The sequence below is a fragment of the Centropristis striata genome, chromosome 2 (assembly GCF_030273125.1).
Source record: "Centropristis striata isolate RG_2023a ecotype Rhode Island chromosome 2, C.striata_1.0, whole genome shotgun sequence".
Lineage (NCBI taxonomy): Eukaryota > Metazoa > Chordata > Actinopteri > Perciformes > Serranidae > Centropristis > Centropristis striata.
In genome coordinates this window covers 33,921,580-33,941,477 of record NC_081518.1, presented here as the reverse complement: position 1 = coordinate 33,941,477, position 19,898 = coordinate 33,921,580, and the positions used below count along the sequence as shown (strand labels likewise).

Here is a 19,898-nt window from a genome sequence, read left to right as displayed (position 1 = left end):
TGTTATGACGGTCACACCACATTTTAACATCTGTTAGAGCTAAAAACAGTCATTGCTATAACATTGAATGATAACTAATGTGACTGCTGTCACAAATCTTCATGGTTTGGTTTCTCAAATAACAACATTCTCAGAGGCCAGTGTATCATCATAAAATTTTCCTTGTCTTTTTAAATGTATTAATTTAGATTTTTACTATCCTTAAATCTCGTCATTGATGTACCACTGCCTGTGAGAAATGTAGGTTCATGCTGCAGGGGTGATCATTTTGAATCATCTCCAAGAGTGCCTCCTAGTGGCCAAAAGGCAAACTGACACAGGAGACTGAAATTATTATAATGTATTTTTTTATTTAACAAGGCACTCTTGATTATTATTGTTGGCAAAAATGCTTCACCTCGCAACCAAAGATGTGTCATGTGTGTAAAGCAGCACAGAAGTTTTTGTTTCTGCACCATCTAATGCCTCATAAGTGTTTAAGCCTCGGAAATATTTTCAAGTCCCCCTATATGTCTGTTACTGAGAGCTGCACTGCAAGTCATATAGATGATGGATTATTCTGTTCTGACAAACTGAGAGCGGCACAAAAGGTTGTGAGTGTAAAAGACAAATACAAGTGAGTCACTGTCAACACAGATCCTTTTGAATTACTATAGGATTATTATGCTTTGCATTAATTCATTTATTCTGTCTTGCTAAATTTTACCTGGCTATAAAGAACTTTAGATGTTGTTTTGAAAAACAGAAAATGAATCCCCTACAATAAACATGCATCTCATTCGTAAAGAATAATTTCCAAGAAGCCTTCATTTGTTGATCTCGAGGTCAAAAGACTTCAAACCTGCTGAATTTGATTGTAAAGTGAGAGTTTGTCACTTGCTTTAACAGCATTCTGAAGAAGATATTCCTGTTTGAAATGTATTTTTCTTTAATAACCCTGACTCTGTCAAAAACAATATGTGAAATACTATGTCCTGACCTGATGGAACTGATTATATTTATTTGTGAGGTAAAATAACGGCATGCATTTGCTTGTTGTCTCACTGATCTCACTGATTGTAATTCGTTAGAACTAAAAGCAGTTATTGCTATAAAATTGAATGGTAACTAATCGGACTGCTGCCACAAATCTATAGGGTTTGGACAATGTATTGTCTTTCACGGAGGTTTTTACCATGTCTGCATTGATTTTTTATTCATTGATTTCCTTGTTTTTTTTTTTATTTATCTGTAGATGTGCTTTGCCCTCATATTGTAGAGCCTTGTTGGATTTTACTTGGTTTTAAAGGACTTGAATGTACTTCACTCTCTGCTGAAATGTTGTGATTCTGTAGCTGATTCCACACATTTTCACCACGTATGATCCTTGAGTTTCTTCTTCATTTCCTCTGTTAGACCAGCCTCATTCCATTTGATGGGCCAAACAGCACTCAGTTGCCATGGACACAAATCATGTGGAGTAAATAATGTGCTCTTGACAACAAACTACAGCTTTGTGTGTGTGTGTGTGTGTGTGTGTGTGTGTGTGTGTGTGTGTGTTTGTGTGTGTGTTTGTGTGTGTGTGTGTGTGTGTGTGTGTGTGTGTCTGCTTACTGACTCATAACTCGATTACATGATTTACCCACAGGTGAGTGTGAGCCAGTGCAACACTTTGAGCAGAAATACAGAATGCACTTGAAAAAAAAGTCTTATAAGATTATTTAATAATAATATGGAATAATGAACCTTGGCAGGTTAATTCCCAGATAATTGCATTAATTAGCTTTAAGTTGCTGTGTGGGAGTAACAAGACTATATATATTTAAGCATGGAGAAAGTCCACCTGTAACTCACACTGGGGCCTGGGCAGATGTAGCGCAACACTGTGGAGCTTCCAGAGCTGCTGCTGTTGTTGTGCTGTGCTACACCCCTGCTGTTCACTGAAGGGTGAAATGTGATCATGGAGGGCTGCCAGCACGCATCAGGACCTGGCAGTTGAAATGGCAAGGCCAGCGAACTGAAATCTAACACGTCTCTGCTGTCACTGTCAGCCTCTGAACACTAGAGGGCAAGCACTGCATTAACTTTGGTAATCCATGTCTTCAGGACAGAAAGGGCACAGTCTGCACTACGATACAGTGAAAACAGTTGATTCATATTTCACTGAGAAATTTTCAGTTCAATTCTTTTAGTGACAGGATTTTTATTTTTATTTTGTTCACATTAATTGTTTTAACCCTGCCATTTGCACCTTTAAATGTCCATTTATGACCCCCAATATGTCTTTATACAGGGTTTAAATCAACAGGTAACACTGATAAAATGGGCTACAGTACTGGTAAACAAGACTAATTACCTGTGAATAATTAGGTTTCACATATTTCATATGATATCATAAAAAAGCTTTTCTATGGCCATACTGAGAGGGCAGTGCCAAATTACACAAAAAATCCCCCCCACATTTTGCCCTCTAAGCAGTCCTACTTTTGGTACCTATACGGCTTCATAAGGTTTGGTTTAATCTGTTTCCCACCTGAGAACACCACTACTTACCTCAGACCAGACCTCGTGCTCTGCTCCTCCTCAATTCGAACAGTCTACACAGAGCTTACTGTGCCGTGGGAGGATGCAGTGGAGGAGGCTTACCAACGCAAGAGCCTTAAGTATGCCGAGCTGGCAACTGATGCTGAACATCGTGGCTGGAAACCCAAGGTCTGCCCAGTTGAAGCTGCAGAGGCTTCGTGGGCAAGTCAACTAGGCTGCTTAAGGACATGGAAATCAGAGGTTAAAGCCAACGTCAAGCCATCAAAGACCTCTCCAGTGCAGTTTAGCAGGTCAGTTGGTGGCTCTAGATTAAGAAGTGAGACACCTCCTGGGCCCCAAGATAACATCAATGACACCAGGGGTAAAGCAGAGGGGGGGCACCTGGGACGCCACCTTTGGCGGTGTTGTGGGCCTATGATCGAAACACCAGGGTGCCTACCTGATGACCCCGATGAAGCCCCTCTAGCACCATCGTCTAGTCATATCACCTCAGGTACGTGAAACACATTGCAAAGGGGATACAGTATCCAACCTCTTAGGGAACAGTTCAGGTGCATTTATAAAAAGCAGATCATTGTATTCCAGTAATGGTTAAATGTTTCTAAAATCCAATGTTTCTTTGCCTGGGGAGAAACATAATTTATTCCTAAACAAGAAACTTAATTTAATATTCAGCTTGGAAACAAGATTTTTGATTGTGTGTTTTTTTTTATTGTATGGTTTTGTATGTTTTAATCAATAATAATAATACCTAAGTACTTCACAACACATTCAAACAATAAATCACAGAGAAGAGCAGGGAAATGGGAATTCAAACCAAGTACACATGTACAAGAGTGTAAATCTGCAATGTACATGTACGCTATTTAGCAATAGCACTTATGAGGAAACAGAATCTGTTAGTCCTCAGTCCCATTTAGCTGTAGCCCCTCTAAGGACATGCTGTTTATAAATGTCAAAGAGCTTAGCCTGACTCCAGGAACTTTTGTTCATTCCCATTTAACTCAACTTAATTTGGTGTTATATTCTGACAAATTCATGTGGCAAAAAAGTTAACATTCACTCTTCCTAACATCACACCTGCTCAAGAGGCTGCAATTGAAATGGTCACAGCATTTAAACAATAATTTTACTGTGTCTAATATTGCCTCACAGGGCCGGTTCTAGGCAGGCCTATATGAGGGGGCAGTCAGAAATGTGAAGGGGTCATCATGTGTAGACATCATGCTCCAGAACTTTTTTTCTGTGCTTATAGTAACGGTGCTTTCTTCATTGGTCTATGTGTCCAACCCCAACCTGGAGAAGTGGGTTGTACTTTGTCAGGCCACTACCTTCAGACCTGTCCAACTTGGGTGCCCCACCTGAAGACTAGGCTCCTGCTGGTTTAGCTCTTAAGGTCACTGAGGCATGCAAACCCACTGACCACAATAAGGTGGCAATCCCTCAGGGCGGGGAAACTAAAAAATAAAAATAAAATAAAATAAATGAATAAAATAAAATAAGACATCCTTCATCCCAGGGCTGGACTGGCCATCTGGCATATGAGGAACGACTTGAAAAAACAAAACAAAAAAATATATTTTTTTAATTTAATATATTTTTTGGTTGACTGATTGCCCAATGGCCAATAAAACAGGTAGAGGGAGGGCCGATGGCTAAGGCCCCCTCCTCCTTGGCCCCTTCTGCTGTCAATCAGCGAGTCATGTCACGGCCGACAGTCTCATTGGCCAATGGTCAATAATAATCAGGTAGAGGGAGGGCCGAGAGCCCTCCTCCTTGGGCCCATCGGCTGTCAATCAATCAATCACAGCCAGAAAATAAAAATGTAAGAGAAACGCATAGAAGTAGCGGAGAAATTACGAGAAAAACAAACGACAAGCCCTTCAGGCAGATGCTGCAAAAGGCGCCAAACTATCTGAAATGTTTGGTGCTGCAGCAGCTGGAGCTGACTCAGCACGGCGCCGCCAGGTGATGATGGAGGAATTAACCTTTAGTATATAGGGAGTTAGGAGAGAGAGGTGGAAAGATGGCAGCACCCGGCAACATGCGGTAAGAAGCTATAAAGAGTTCTCAACCTGGCTCAAATATCATGAAGTCAGGTTAATAACTTTATTTTGTCAGCTTGATAACTTTTTGAACACAGTGTATCGTGTAAAGATGGTGTCTTGTTTACGAACAGTAACAGGTGCGCGCGCAGCCAGGGGGCAAGAGCAGGAAGAGAGGGAAGTTTCTCCTGCCTCCACCATGTTTAGCACGTCTGAACTTTTAATGAAGTTTAACAGTTATGGACTTTAATGACTTAATTGGTTGAAGTTCATTGACTGGCACAGCAACATGCTAGGCTAGGCTAGCTGTTGTTACCAGTTTAACATTCTAGTGCCTCATAATTTCATGTTGGTCAGTTCTGTTATTGTTTGAAGCTGATTTGCTTTCTGTTGTCGGTGCTAGCTTAAACAGTTGTTGATAGATTTGGAGTTGATAAACAGACGAGCAGTTGGACGTGAAAATTATGATTTTAGTGTGAAAGTGTTACATTTGCTAGTAGGACATTTCTGTCTCTGCAGTCTAATTTGCTCAGCCAAAGGGATCTTTTTAGATATGTAAACATTTGTTTCTTGGGCATTAGCAGAACACCATTTTAAAGTGAGCATGGAGTTTCAACTGTACTTTTACAGTACTGTGTGTTCTTTATCTTTTTTCCTGCAGGCCTATTATCTTGCTTTGTTGTGCTGCATGTTATTGCATTTATATTAAAAAGTGAAACTTATCTATTCTGACTTCCTGTGTTTTGACACTTTAGGATGAGGGCCATCTTATGTAGCCTAAATGTAGTGTAGTGTGGAGTTTTATAGTTCAGATATCTACATGGTTAGGAGATACTTGGTGAGTTATCAGTTGTGGTGGGCCGGTTGGGGCAAAAATGCCAGGGCTGATTTTTGTCCCAGTCCAGCCCTGCTTCATCCTGATTTCAACTAATAATCGTGGATCGTGTGTCCCTTTTTCGGGGGATTTTTCCGCTACTGCAGATAATTTTGTCAAATTGTAACGTATATTAATTTTGTGAGTATATTAAAATGTGCTTTCTCAAATTCTAAAATTTTGATTTGAGGGGGCAAGATATTTATTTAAGGGGGCTCGGCCCCCTCTTGCCCCAGCGTAGAGCTGGCCTCGTTGCCTCATATGATTTTGGAGATGTATGTAGGCTTCTTAGCTTACATACATCTCCAAAATCGAACAGGCACATGCCCCTTTATGTCCAAAGTGCCCTTTTAGCAAGGATTATTTTATTTTATTTTAATAATTGTATTTGTTGTGAAGGCCTGCCTGTGGCATTCATCAAGATATATTTTATGATTAAAACGACCTGGCTGATGTCAGTTAGTAAACGTCACATGATGACCTTTCACCTGCCGCAGGTCATGGAGGACGTGCCCTCCATTTTGCTAACGTGCAGCTGTGACCCAGGACGCTGCAGAAACACAGTGGCAACGTTTAGACGGTGAGTTTTATTTATGTGATTGATTATCACGTTATATTCATGGTGTTACGCGGCCTTACGCAGCATCAATACCATAGACTGTATAAAATCATTACTCAACGTTATATCGGTCCCGACTGCTGCTTCTTATGCTAAATAGGCTCACAGTGACGCTAACCTAAGATTGAGCATTTCACTTCTTGGAGTGCAGTGGTTGGTGTTATCGCTCGGTTTGCCTCTACACTAAAGCAGTTGTGTTACTGTTGATGTCACAGTGAGCAGGGACAGTCTGGAGGACTTAACCAACTTCCTGGTTGTTCTGTCACTTGTTGATTTGTGTGAGTTGAATGAATCTGTGTCTGCTAATAGCTTTGAGGGCTTTGAAGGATATATATATATATATATATATATATATGCATGCAGTCTACTACTATAACTGAGATCAGGTTTTAAGTTGTGATTTCATTTAAATCAGTAAGTGAATAACTCACTTTTTTACCAGTGCCTCTTTAACTGAGTTAGAGTCTACTGATTTAGTGCAGTGAGGTATAAGTGTTAACTTAGCGCTGTACGTACTGAGTTGAGAACTATGTTATAAATTATAAATTAAATTATATCAAACGTATTAACAATTTGGAGTATCCAAAAGCACTTTGTAACATGTGTTTTGAATAGTGCACTATAAATAAAGATTATTATGTTATTATCCATTATATTATTATGTATTATTATAAAGGGGCAGAGCAATTACCAGGAGCAAAATGTTACCTTGGTAAGCCATTTACTTGTGATATAATGCTGTGTTACTGTTATGTTGATCCAAGTTGAACTGGAGATGACTAGAGTTTTTACAATAATTATTGTTCCAGTATTTTAAAATAATATACAGCTAAAAAATGCATATTTAACTTCATGTTCTGTTCCCCTACAACACCAATAATGTACATTATATTTACAGTAATTACATTACATTGTGATTTCCCAAAGTATTTACTTGTAAATATTTATATTGTAACATTACCACTTTCCTTATTGTTCCTGTCTCATTACCCATACTCCCTCTTAAACATCAACAACAACAGCGTCTTGTCTTCTTTGCCTGTATTTACTGTATATATTTGGCAAATGTGTCACCTACATGACACTGCATATGGTAGGACATTTCTTAACAATTATAATATTAATAATATATCAGTGCCGTTGACTCCACTTCTGCCACACACTGATTTTGGTTCAAATTTGTCAACTTCCTATGCATTCATTTTTGTCTCTGTTTAGCGTCTTTCTGTCTGTCCTTACATCACATGCATGGCTTCTTTTTCTCGACACAAACTTGGCTATCAGTCAGATTTTGCATTTTATTTTAATTAAGAAAGCTGCCAGGAATGGAAAATACAAACAGAAGACACAGGTGTCTATGGAAATGCACCTATTTATTTTTACCATTTATACACACAAAAACAGCAGAAAAAAATAAAATAAAACTACAGTCTATTTTCATGTAAATTAAAAATAGTAATAGTTTTCATTGTAGAAAGAAAATTCACAATTTAAAAATGGTCCAGAAACACAAATGGCACACTGTGAAAGCTCCTATGATTGCACTTTAACTGGCTTTCTCAGCTTGTCTACATATCATATATAAATAAAGTTATTACTGTTCATAAAACATGCATATTTTCAATAAATAGATGAACACCAGAGGGTTAAACCTCAGTTTGGCTGCCTTTAGCAACCTCAACCTGATAAACAGCGACCTCTAGTGTCAGTAAAAAAATCCTGCTGACTTCAGGACAAACCTCAGATTTATCAACAGCCTGACAACACAGCAGTAGGTTTAAGAAACTGCGAGACTTACACCTCAGTCTTAGCACAGCTCGCTGGTATAAAGTGTTTCATGCCCTCACTTGATCATCTATACTGCTATATATGCATATATAAGTAATTGTTGATCAGCTGAGAATAGATGTTGATCTGTGATATGTCGAGGTTATCCTTCATTTCTGAAAAAAAAGAAGAAAAGTGACAATGTGAACTGTCAGCGACTCTTAATTTGTGGTATAGTTTGACATGGCTGTTGAAATGGGTTCAAGTTAAAAGGTTAATCTCCGCCAGTGAATGATGTTCTTCCTCAGCATAATTTAGAACATGGATTATAATACATGCAGTGCTCTATATAGTATTTAAAATTCAGTCTCACAATAGAAAGAAATGACCCTGAAGGAAGAGAGTGAAATGAAAGATTAATCTAGCATGCCCCAAGAAATAATCTAATTATAGACCCATATTAGTTACACCATGCACTGTTTAAAAAACTATTGTTAACTCTTACTCATCAGCATATTATTAATTATTTAGGGGGACAGGAGATGATCATGTTTGTTCATGGTAATATTTTTGTTGATAGATTATACAAATCAATGCCAATGTCTGTCAGGAATGGTTTTTTAACAAAATAAAATAAAAATAATAATTTAAAAAAATAAATAAATAAATAAAAAAAAAAAAAAAAAAAAAAAAAAATATATATATATATATATATATATATATATATATATATATATATATATATATCATTTTCATCATTTCTCTTTCTACTGGGCACAAATTGGAAAATAAATTCTATGAAAGAAAAGTTTAACACAAGTGCTGAATATCTCTTAAAGGCTAAAACAGAGCTGATGGCGTTCAACCCAAGGCTATGACACAGAAAGAATGAGAGACTATGACAAACTGCAACGGTCAGACTATCTATTCCTCCAGTCATGTCGACCATCAGCACTGTGCCTATTCCACTTTATCAGTGTGGTCATGCACTGTTGTGCACTGCAGGCGGTGAGTGCCAGTTCTGCTGCAGTTTGGAAACTAAGCGAGGCATACTCCGGGAGGTTTATTAGTCCGCCTCTCTCTCTCCTCGGGGCATGGCAAAGGCAACTGTGGAGACACACTGCCACAAATAGACTCTCTAAATATGGAGGGCTTCAGTCAAGAGAAAATGCATGATCGAATTTTGGGCCTCTCCACCAAACAGCTTCTATAAAGGGAACGAGACAGAAGAGAGGCTGAACGGTTGATGACACTTTCTGCTGGAATATGTGTGTTTTCGAGTGTTTGTAGCTGCGGGTTAGTGTGGCTGTGTGCCCACTTGCACCTGTGTGTGTATCCACAGTAAATGTGCAATCATCTGTGCTTGTGAGGTTACAGCTTTGCCTGCAGATCCCAGATAAATGTTGTGTAATAATAATCACAATTGCTCACAGATGGATGCGGATTTTACAGGCTGTGAAATGTCCTAAAACCATGTCAGTATCTACCATCAGTGTGTCCTGGGTGTCACTCAAGGGCCCCGTAAGCGATTCAGTGTTCAAAGGAAATGGAAAGACCTGTTACCACTTTATCTGGTTACAAACGAGCAACAGAAATATCACCCACTTTTCATTTAGCACAATGTATGTAAAGGATCTAGGGGTGTAACGGCTTTGAAACCAGACTGTAAAACTGTGACGCAGCGTACATGGATCTCGTGTTACGGTTCTGCATTCTCCTGAATGCACGAAAATATTTCCAATGTAAATGTGGCCATAGCCATCTTTCAGACACTGCAGACATACAGAGAGCTCAGGGGGAGCAGTAAGAAGGGAGGGTAAGCATATTACTGTTAAAGAAAGATCTGTAACCTGTATATTGAAAAGTTAGCCATGGGTCTTTGTCCATATTATCTGCCAACAGAATTGACATGCACAACCCACCATCCACTGCCACTGGGTGTAGCGTGTGACGCTGCCCTCTCCATCATCACTTTTAGGTGAAATATAGATTGATAATATCTGTCTGTTTATTCTACAGAGACTGAATGTGCAAGTATTGCCTTGGTCACAGACAGTCTGTCACATTATAATGTAATTATTTTTGATTTTGTGGATTGTTTCTCTATGTGTTGGATTGTCCTCATTATTAAGTTAATTTATATTAAGAAAATGTAAGAAATAAATATACCTGAGTGTACATTAGTGTTCTTGTGGTTGATCTAGAAAATGTTTTCCCAGTTGTTTCTTACTCGAGGTATGAACAGAACCGTGGTTCAAGGTCCAACCGAACCGTACACCTGGAGAATCGTTACATCCGTAATAGGACCTATGAGGAGCTTGTGTCAGATTAATGTAGCTCCAAGCTCAGTAAGTTGCTTTACTGCATCAGTGCTGCACACTAAGATTTCTAAGGTTGTGGGAATAAAACTGTGAAATGGAAAACTGAAAATGTAATCACAATAAGTAATTTGCAAGAATTTTGGCCATAAGCTGTGAAACATATCACTGATGTATATTCACTTTTTAAGTCAATCAGGAAAAACTTTTTATGAAACATTTGTACATTCACACATTCAGCAGTTACAGAGTGACATTAGCATTCACATTCGCAATGACATTAGCCAAAGTTTTCTTTCTTTTAGCTCTGTTTTTGGTCTTCACCAACACATGATGGAAATATCTGTTTCCTTAAGCTTCCAAATGCTCTATTAAGTCCACCAGCGGCTTCTTACACTAAATGGGACAATAATTTACAAAATGGGCATCATACTGTATTGAAAAAGGCTTTAAACTGTCGATTTGGACCGTTAACTCATTAGCTAAATGTTTCCTGGAGTAATCAATCAAGTCGGGAGTAGGAACATTTTCCGATTGACTTTTTGCAGTTGCCCCCTGCTGGTAATTAGAAATAATGCATGTGTAAGGCACTGCCACATTGGCTTTACTTTTTCAGGCCGGGAGGTTGCTGCTTGTGTAGAACTGAGGAGAACTGCAGAGTCAGGCGATAATTGACTGTCACTCACCATGAGCATTGTTGCATCATTGACATAAGAGTATTGGTTAAAGCTCAACATTTCGCTGTATCAGACCGATATACATGCGTTTACTTTGAAGCTTTAAGCATTTGTTATAAATTTCAAGCAGTTGTGACTGGGAAAGAGTTTCACCATGTGTGACCGGAGAAGAAGAAGGAGGTTTAGCGACTGTGACATTTCCACTGCTGAACTGGGTGAGGAGCCTCTTCCTGTTGGTTCCTCAAATGCTGTAGTACTGCAATGCGCCATAATATCCTGCAGTTGACCCTGCACTCTGACTTTATGTTTCACACACACTAAGCATGTACTTGGAGACTCTTTTGTCCATTGGTGAATCAACAACAGTGCAAATCTGGATTCACATGAAAGAAGCCGTCTGTAAATATTAACCACATGCAGGACCACAGACACAGATACATATTTCATCTGATCCAAAATTATGACAAGTTTAAGATGCTTCCACGCTGATTATATTATAATAATGAACACATGCCTTCATGAGTCAGCCTCCTCGTCCTACAGCCAGGACTGTGTGTGCGTGTGTGAGGGTGGACGGTGTCTGTAAGTGCAAATGTGTGCATGTTCACGAGCACACGCGACCCCATGAGTGTGTCCATGCAGCCACGTGTCACAGCAGATGTTGCCTAAAGCCTCAGCAGTTTCTCCAGTGATGTGATGTCCACTGACCTTCAGTAACATTTGAAGATGCAACGGCCCGCTTGTCAAGGACACCGCACTTCCCTGGCTGATTATGATGCTTTGCCTTTCATTAATATGCATCACCTCCAGATCTGCTATATGGCATTTGCATGATATTAGCATATATGTCTTTGGGTCTGACTTTTGACGCTGCAGTGTAGGAATGACACCTGTTAGAGGCAGCTGCCACTCTGTCAGGACACACAGTGGACGTTTGGTAGAACACGGGGGGAGTGAGTTCTTTAGGCATATAGGAACTATATGTTCAGCTGTATTTAGGGCTGGTTGCAGTTAAAGATCTATTTGTTACCATGGAGTTTACATTCAAATTAAAAAAATATTTGCCTTCACTGTTATTTTCAGTTGTTTTCTTTCTAATGTTGCTCTAGTTTCTCAGATATCAGAGTCATGCAAGGGACATATGCTCATTTTCAAGTTCATAGAACTTGTATTTTGGTTATCTACCAGAACAAGTTTACATCCCTTAAGGTTTAAAAAAACACAACGTTTTTCTCATGCTGTTTGTTTGATGAACGCAGCATCATGAGCAATTTGGGGTTCAGTATCTTGCCCAAGGATACTTCGACATGTAGACTGCCATGGTCAGGGTTCAAACCACAGATTGAAGTGACTTTGAATGTGGCATGGTTGTTGACGCCAGACGGGCTGGTCTGAGTATTTCACAAACTACTGATCTAACAACCATCTCTAGGGTTTACAGAGAATGGTTCGAAACAGAGAACATATCTAGTGAGCCTTGATGCCTTGTTGATGCCAGAGGTCAGAGGAGAATGATGATAGAAAGGCAAGTAACTCAAATAACCACTCGTTACAACCAAGGTTTGCAGGAGACCATCTCTGAGCGCACAGCACGTCAAACCTTGAAGCAGATGTGCTACAGCAGCAGAAATCATCCGAGACGCCACCTTACTCTCCACGCCAAGAAATACCTCAAAACCCCTCTTCAATTCACTTACAACCATTGCCAAACTCTGTTCTTCTTCTCACTTCTTATGCACTAATTTATTTGTATAAATAAATTAATGTTAAATAAATGTTTATACTGCTCTTTTTTGTTTTGGTATTGCTGTTAAGCATCTTTGAGTATCTAGAAAAAGCGCTGTAGAACCTGATAATGTAATGAATTCCAGATAATGTAATAACCCCGATAATGTAATAAAAATCTGCACTTGAGTCCATTGAAAATGTAATAAAACCAATAATGTAATAAAGTATAACATTAATGGGAGGTTATTACATTATCAGGTTAGCCTTCATTTCGCAAGTTGTAATAATGTAATAATTCCCCAATGTTGTAACAATTTAACAGCAGACCACCCATTACTTGAGTTCAAGCGGTGATACTGTGTAGGCAACTCTAGCTCAAGAGCTCTAGCGCCACCAACAGGTCAAAGTTGAATATTTATTAACTTTTGACCCGTTCATCTGTTTTTCACAAATGAGGTATCCATGACACACAAATGCATTCAACAGCTTCTTGAAATCTAAAGGTGCTTGGTGTTATACTTTATTAGATTATTGGTAAAAAGTGTATTACATTATTGGGAAATGCACTTTATTACATTATCGGGAAGTTATTACATTATCGGGTTTTATTCCATTTTCAATGGACTCAAGTGCAGATTTTTATTACATTATCGGGGTTATTACATTATCGGGAATTTATTACATTATCAGGTTCTACAAGCGCTACATAAATTGAATGTGTTATTATTATTATTATTAAGACCACACCGGTACACCTTGCTTTCTAATAAAGTGGCAAGTGAGTGAATAGAATAGTTGTGACATCACAACCCGTTGGCAGTCCTGACAGCTTGTTTAAAGGCACTTTTGAATAAGAGCTGTGTGTATTTCTCTGTGGATTGAGCATTTTGGTCTTACAGTAGTTACATAGCACCTAGACCTGCTTTATAATCAAAAATGTCATCTTTTTCAATACAGTTCATATATATACAGTAATAGCATGAATGTAATGGCATAACATGTTGATTTTTAATTGGTGTAAAGTTTTCCTTACATGTAAGTTAATTATCCCTGAATGCAAAATTCAGCTGAAGCTGAGGGGTATGTCATTAGTTTTACAGATGATTTGTTATTTACCAACATTAGACACATTAAAAACATTTTACATAAGAACAAGCTTGGGATAAATTCCACCCAGAATTACTTTTTTCCTATTTTCCTGTAATGCTGCACTTTCAGGGTTTGAGTTGTATTTTAACCATTACTCTTCCTGTTTGGTTTTATATTTGTCGGGACAGTACAGGTTATATGTGGGTGGGATGTCTAAAAGCTCAGGCTTTTGGTCTATTCTGATGCGGCTTGGCCTGAGGATGCTGCAGCCAGGTGGTGACCCTGCATGCAGTACCTGGCACACAGCAGAGTGCGTGGAACTGCAGCCAAATCCCTGAGTCTGAGAGCTGCCCACACTGACCAATCTGCCATCAGAGAGAGAGAGCAATGGACAGTCATAAACACTCTGACAGGAATATTTAAAGCTTGTTTTCAGTGTACGTTATAACAATAACTTGTTTATGAGGAACATTTCTATTGGAATTTCCCAGTTGTACCATTACTTTGAGGATGCTTAAAGACAAATTATCTCCTCACATTTAACAAATTGTTTTTGTTAAGCATTAATCCAATAAAAACTTCAATAGTGTGCTAGAATGATCATTTTCATTTTTCAGTATCATGTGAAAGTATCTGAATTGTGATGTTTCCTTAAAAAACACATACACTCACCGATTCCATGCAATTTAAGGAACGCAGGCACAGAACGTGGTGTATTATGTAGTCTCAGCAAGTAACATCATGTCAGCACAACACAATTTATCCACTTGATGAATACCAACTTGTTCTACTTTCAGTAATTGAACATGAAAACAGTACTGACTGCACGTTAGTCTGCAGTAGAAATGTGTGTATTGGTTTACACATGCACAAACTGTAAATTGGCATTTCATTGGCAAATGTTATTTGATTGTCAAGGCTGCTTCATTCATCCAGCAAGTCTTTGCATTACTTCAATGTCCTGTGAAGAGTGACAGCTTCCCTAATGGGACATGACTTCAGACAATCACTGTGTTGAATGAATGCAGGCACAAGAGGATTTATCATCTTCACGGTCTCCAAACTGACTCGCGAGACAAATTAGGAGACGATCACAAAGAGCAAGTGCATACTTCCTGCTTCAGATATTCAGGTACTTCACTATTCATAGGTCAGTTCACATTACCTGACCTTAATAAACATTTAAAGATCCATATATAGGCAAATTTTTAGCAAGACATTGTAATCAGTATTATTCATCAACAATCTACGATGTCATTGATCAGATGCTTTTATCCAAAGCGACGTACATTTAAAAGATAATACCAACCAGCCAGCACGGATGGTTTCAGGCAACTACAGCTGCAGTATGTCAGCATTCATTATACTTCTACTTCAAACTTTGGAGCTTTAATATAAACATAAAATCAAACAATGACCACATATACAGAATCAGTTATGGTCCAATATGTATACCTTGACCACATTAAAATGTCTAAAAAAGACTAGATCTATTTTGTGTATTTTATGCTGAGTTGTGTAGTTGCAATATCCTAAATATTTCCAATAGTTTTCAAACCTAAGAAATCCTTATTCATAGCCTGTGTGTCTTACAGATCAATACATTCCCAGCTTGAAGGAGCTGATATCAGCATGGAAACCAAGCACGGCACTGCTGTGGATGCCACATTAGTTTAGATCTGTGACTGAAAGTCACAAACCAAATAACAGATTAAGACAGCAGTAGACCAACAACTCCTATATTCTGCAAGGTAAAAATACCGTTTTTGTTAAAGAAATCTGGTGGCTTTGAAGAGGGTAATATGTAATGCTGGTGACAGAAGCAAAATGTGTTTTGGACACCTTAAAAAAGCTAATACAATATATTGAGAATACTTTCACTGCTTTACCTTGCTGTCAGGCAGCCCTTACCAGTGGTGGAAAGTAACGAAGTACATTTACTCAAGTACTGTACTTAAGTACAGTTTTGAGGAACTTGTACTTTACTTAAGTATTTCCATTTTATGTTACTTTTTACTTCTACTTCATTTCATTTTTAGGCAACCATTGTACTTTTTACTCCACTACATTTAGCTGCCAGCTTTAGTTACTTTAGTTACTTTTCAGGTCGAGATTTAACATAAAACATAATAGATTTAAAATTTGTACTAATTAAACCACACAAAAGTATATTAAGTAGTTAAAATGAGCCCTATGTTGACAACAGTAAATTCAAAGCTAACATAAATGCATCAAAAATAATAATACAATAATATATTTGGACAATCTGAGTGAATCCATTATGCATTGCGAATACTTTTACTTTTGATACTTTAAGTACATTTTGATGCTGATACTTTTGTACTTTTACTTAAGTAAGTTTTGAATGCAGGGCTTTTACTTGTAGTGGAGTAAATTCACAGTGTGGTATAAGTACTTTTACTTGAGTAAGGGATCTGAATACTTCTTCCACCACTGGCCCTTACAACGGGGAACTGAGGCTGTTATCTATGGCTCTTCAAAGCCACCAGACTACATTGACAAAAGCATAAATTTTACCTTGCAGAACACAAGAGTTCCTGGTCTTACTTTGCCACATCATTAGATTGTGTAAATGTGTGACTTACGGAACTGAACTAACGTAGTGTCCACAGCAGTATATTCTTTGTTGTGATTTCCAAACTTGATTAAGCTAGTGCCAACCTATACAGCTTTCTGTGGTGACCTACGTCACTGGTCTTTGCTGAGGAAGGATGGGCATATTCTTTTTTTTTTTTTTTTTTTTAAACAGGATTCCGAATAATTTTTCTGTGTTTGCTTAATTTGCATTGCAACTGTTTTCCCAACATTCCATAACATAAGTTTATAAGGCATTAAAACGACAGAACTGTGAGAGTGTCTGCTTATGATGTTTTTCTTCTGAATCTAAGTGAATGCCTTTGAATTAACCCCTCTTTAGTCCCAGCTTTTATTGATACACAGCAACCTAGAAACCCAGAAATAACACCTGGAAATCCTGTTGTGCAATGTGTTTAAAATGGGCCCCACCCTTTGAAAGCTGCTTTCTGATTGGTCGCAGTTTCATGGGTTTGAATCCCCTTCATGACCTTTGTCAAATGTCATCGCTGCTCTGTCTCTACAATCTTCTGTGTCACTTTCCATTTATTACCATATATAAAAGGAAGCCATAAAAATAATCTTTACTATCAGTGCCAGTCAGAGAGGAGAATCACCACCTCATTACCACCCCTGTCTGAGGGGCTGATTATGGGATGGAAGGAGCCCGGCAACAGAGCTGAGCCTGGGGCGTCCTGGTGGCTCAGTCTGCTAATGGCTGCATGGGTGTTGAATTGCAGCTCATTCCACACTGTTGCATCTCTCTCCCTTCACTTCCCTGCCACTCTTCACTGTACCTGACACCAAAAAGGGGAAAAAGAAATGAAATACTTAAGATACGTGGATTGTTATCTCTTCTTTATAATAAAAAGACCAAAATGCTGGTTGAATCTCGCAACGAGAGCAGTCGAATCTCAATTATGCCCCCTTACCTCCCTGGATCCTTTTAATGATCCTACACAGACAAAGCACTGTGATCCCACTGTGAAACACCCTGTGATGAAATAAACCATTGTGTGTGTCCTCGCCCCAATATGCTAATCCAGGATTAATTATGGGCCAACCCTAATGAGTATCTCTGTTGCCCTCTTAGATATGTAAATGTACCAGCGGTGGACGGCGTTGAGAGGCTTTTGTTAACTCACTGTGTTCTATTAAAAAAAAGACAGGACAGGACAGAGACAAGGACAAAGGTTTAGTGGACATAGATTATTTCAAATTATATCATTGATGAGATAAAACAAGGTCTATTCTGACTGTGTCAAGGGAGTAAATCTGCCGTGATGCTGAGGAACCAGTGTATATGTGACCTGAGGGAATTTCACCTGTGGGAGTAAAGACAGAAACCTGCAAGAGCAGAAATTTTATTAAGAATATTTAGACACATTGTACAAGTTATAATAGGCTCCATTTATTGTGGCTGTTGCCTGTTGCTTTCCCACCTATGCTTAATTAGACAGGAAGTGAGAATATGGGCAGAGCCAGAGGAAGTGTGCTCTTGTAACACTTTCATCCTCTATATCAATCAATACATTTTAGTATGTGTTTTGTGCAAGCAGCAACCTCCCTGCCCGATAAGTGAAACCAATGCAGAAGTGCCTTTAAGCTGCATTCTGTATAATGGCCAACAGGGGGTGACAGCAGTGGTTGCAGAGAGAAGTCCGTTTCCATGCAAGTCAATAGGAAAATGGAAAAAGGAAACCACTACTTTTTACTTAATCTATTACAGAATACAATACAGAATGTTGCTCATATTGTAAATATAATAAATAAAGGACCCACATTTAGAGTAAAGTAGACGATAAAGCTGGGTATGCTTTAGGGCTGGGCTACTTTATGATTGACAGGTCTTTATCACAATGCACTGTGTGTTTTCGTCTTTGAACTTTTCAGTGTTTTCAATTCATCAAAGTTAACTGTAACACTTTGGCGACTTAAAAATGACACTCAAAGAAGTCAGCTGTCATTTTGAATGATGTAGCATAATGTAATCACCTTGATATGTTCTGCGTCTGCACTGGTTGCAAAAAAAACCAATATTGCGACGGCCATAAACCAAAACGGCAACTGCATAAATGTTAAACTCAAAACTGGAGTCCACAAACCAATGGATGATGTCACAGTGTTCACTATTTATACAAAGTCTATGGTTTTGTGATACTAAACTGATTCTCCAAAACACTTATAAATTATATTATGTTAATTTAACTAATATTTTAATAGTAGTTAACATGCAAAGGTGGAGTGGATTGTTCTTTATACTATAAATATTTTTCTGAAATTAGATTTTAAGAATTGCTTTTCAATTTTCAAGTCTTTAATGTCTTCAATTGAAAGGTTTGAAGCTAGCATATAAACATATAACAGCTTCAGTTTCCAGTCGTAAATTGACTGTGGAGAATACATACTTCATACAACCTGAACTGTCCCTCAATATATTTGCTTTAAAAACAGAACAGTATTTGATAAACTGAAGGCAAATTACTTATGTCGTTTGCAGTTAGCCAGCATGGTTTGCCACTGTGACTATAGCTTACTGGTACTTCTGCTAACTCACTGTAAGTTACACCCATAATCTTTTTTTACAGTAAAAGCCCCCCAAATAAGGTGGATACATTCTCTGATATTGACCAAACTGTGTGAAAAAGAAATAAAAATTAAAGGAACCATTAACCCCAAAATCAAAATCAAACATGTTTTTGTCGTTTTAGTGCAAGTTCCTTAGTGTGGGAGATATTACCCATCAAATATAATGGAACTAGACAAAGCTTTGCTTGAACTGCTCAAAGCACCCCCCAAAAATTCACTTGAAAAACTCAACATCAATGTCTTTTTAAAGGAATCACGTTTCATTTTCCTCTATGAAGAACTGCTCACAGCAAAGTCTGTGGATTATCTTTAATAACCTGGTCCTGATTTTTGAAAACAGACCTTTCTGTTGAGTTTTTCAAATGTATTCTTTTGGCGCAAAGTGCAATCTGGTTCCATGATATTTAAAAGATGGCAGACATCTCTAGAGCGGATTTATAGCTCCAAAAGTTTGGCAACTCACCAAACTCAACCAAAAAAAAACCAAAACAATAGCACTACAGGTAAGAGGGGAACTATTTTAGGGGGAACTGTCCCTTTAATCAAAGCAAATCCTTGTTTCCATAAGATCAGATATGACTTTAATAAAAAAAATAAAATAACACCAAATATTTACTTAAGCAAGGCATTCAAAAGCTGTATACATCATTTACATTTTAATGGCCTAGGGCTAGGCCATATATATGATTGACATTATTGTTGCACGGGTTTATCCTGATTCCTCTCTCTTTCCACATGTGGTTAGAATTCAAAGAAAGAAAACTCGAGAGGCACGTCGATAAAAGCAAGTTAGGGGAAACACACACACACACACACACACACACACACACTCACACACACACACACACACACACACACACACACACACACACACATACATACATACATACAAATGCACACAGATGAATGACAACACACAGTCACACAACAAAACATATGCATAGAACATAAACATAAACACATGCCACTTCATCCACACATTCAAACACACACACACACACACACACACACACACACACACACACACATACTGTGTGTGTGTACAGGCCTGATAAGCCTTTATCTGCTTCGGGA

General features: G+C 38.3%; 1 long non-coding RNA gene across 1 annotated transcript; it reads left to right on the top strand.

Annotated features, from left to right (window-relative positions):
* The first annotated feature begins 4,388 nt into the window (after window positions 1-4,388).
* On the top strand, window positions 4,389-6,389 carry LOC131992256 (uncharacterized). The gene is made up of 3 exons (XR_009396207.1): window positions 4,389-4,572; window positions 5,940-6,022; window positions 6,213-6,389. It is a non-coding gene; the product is annotated as an uncharacterized LOC131992256 (long non-coding RNA).
* Window positions 6,390-19,898: the final 13,509 nt, after the last annotated feature.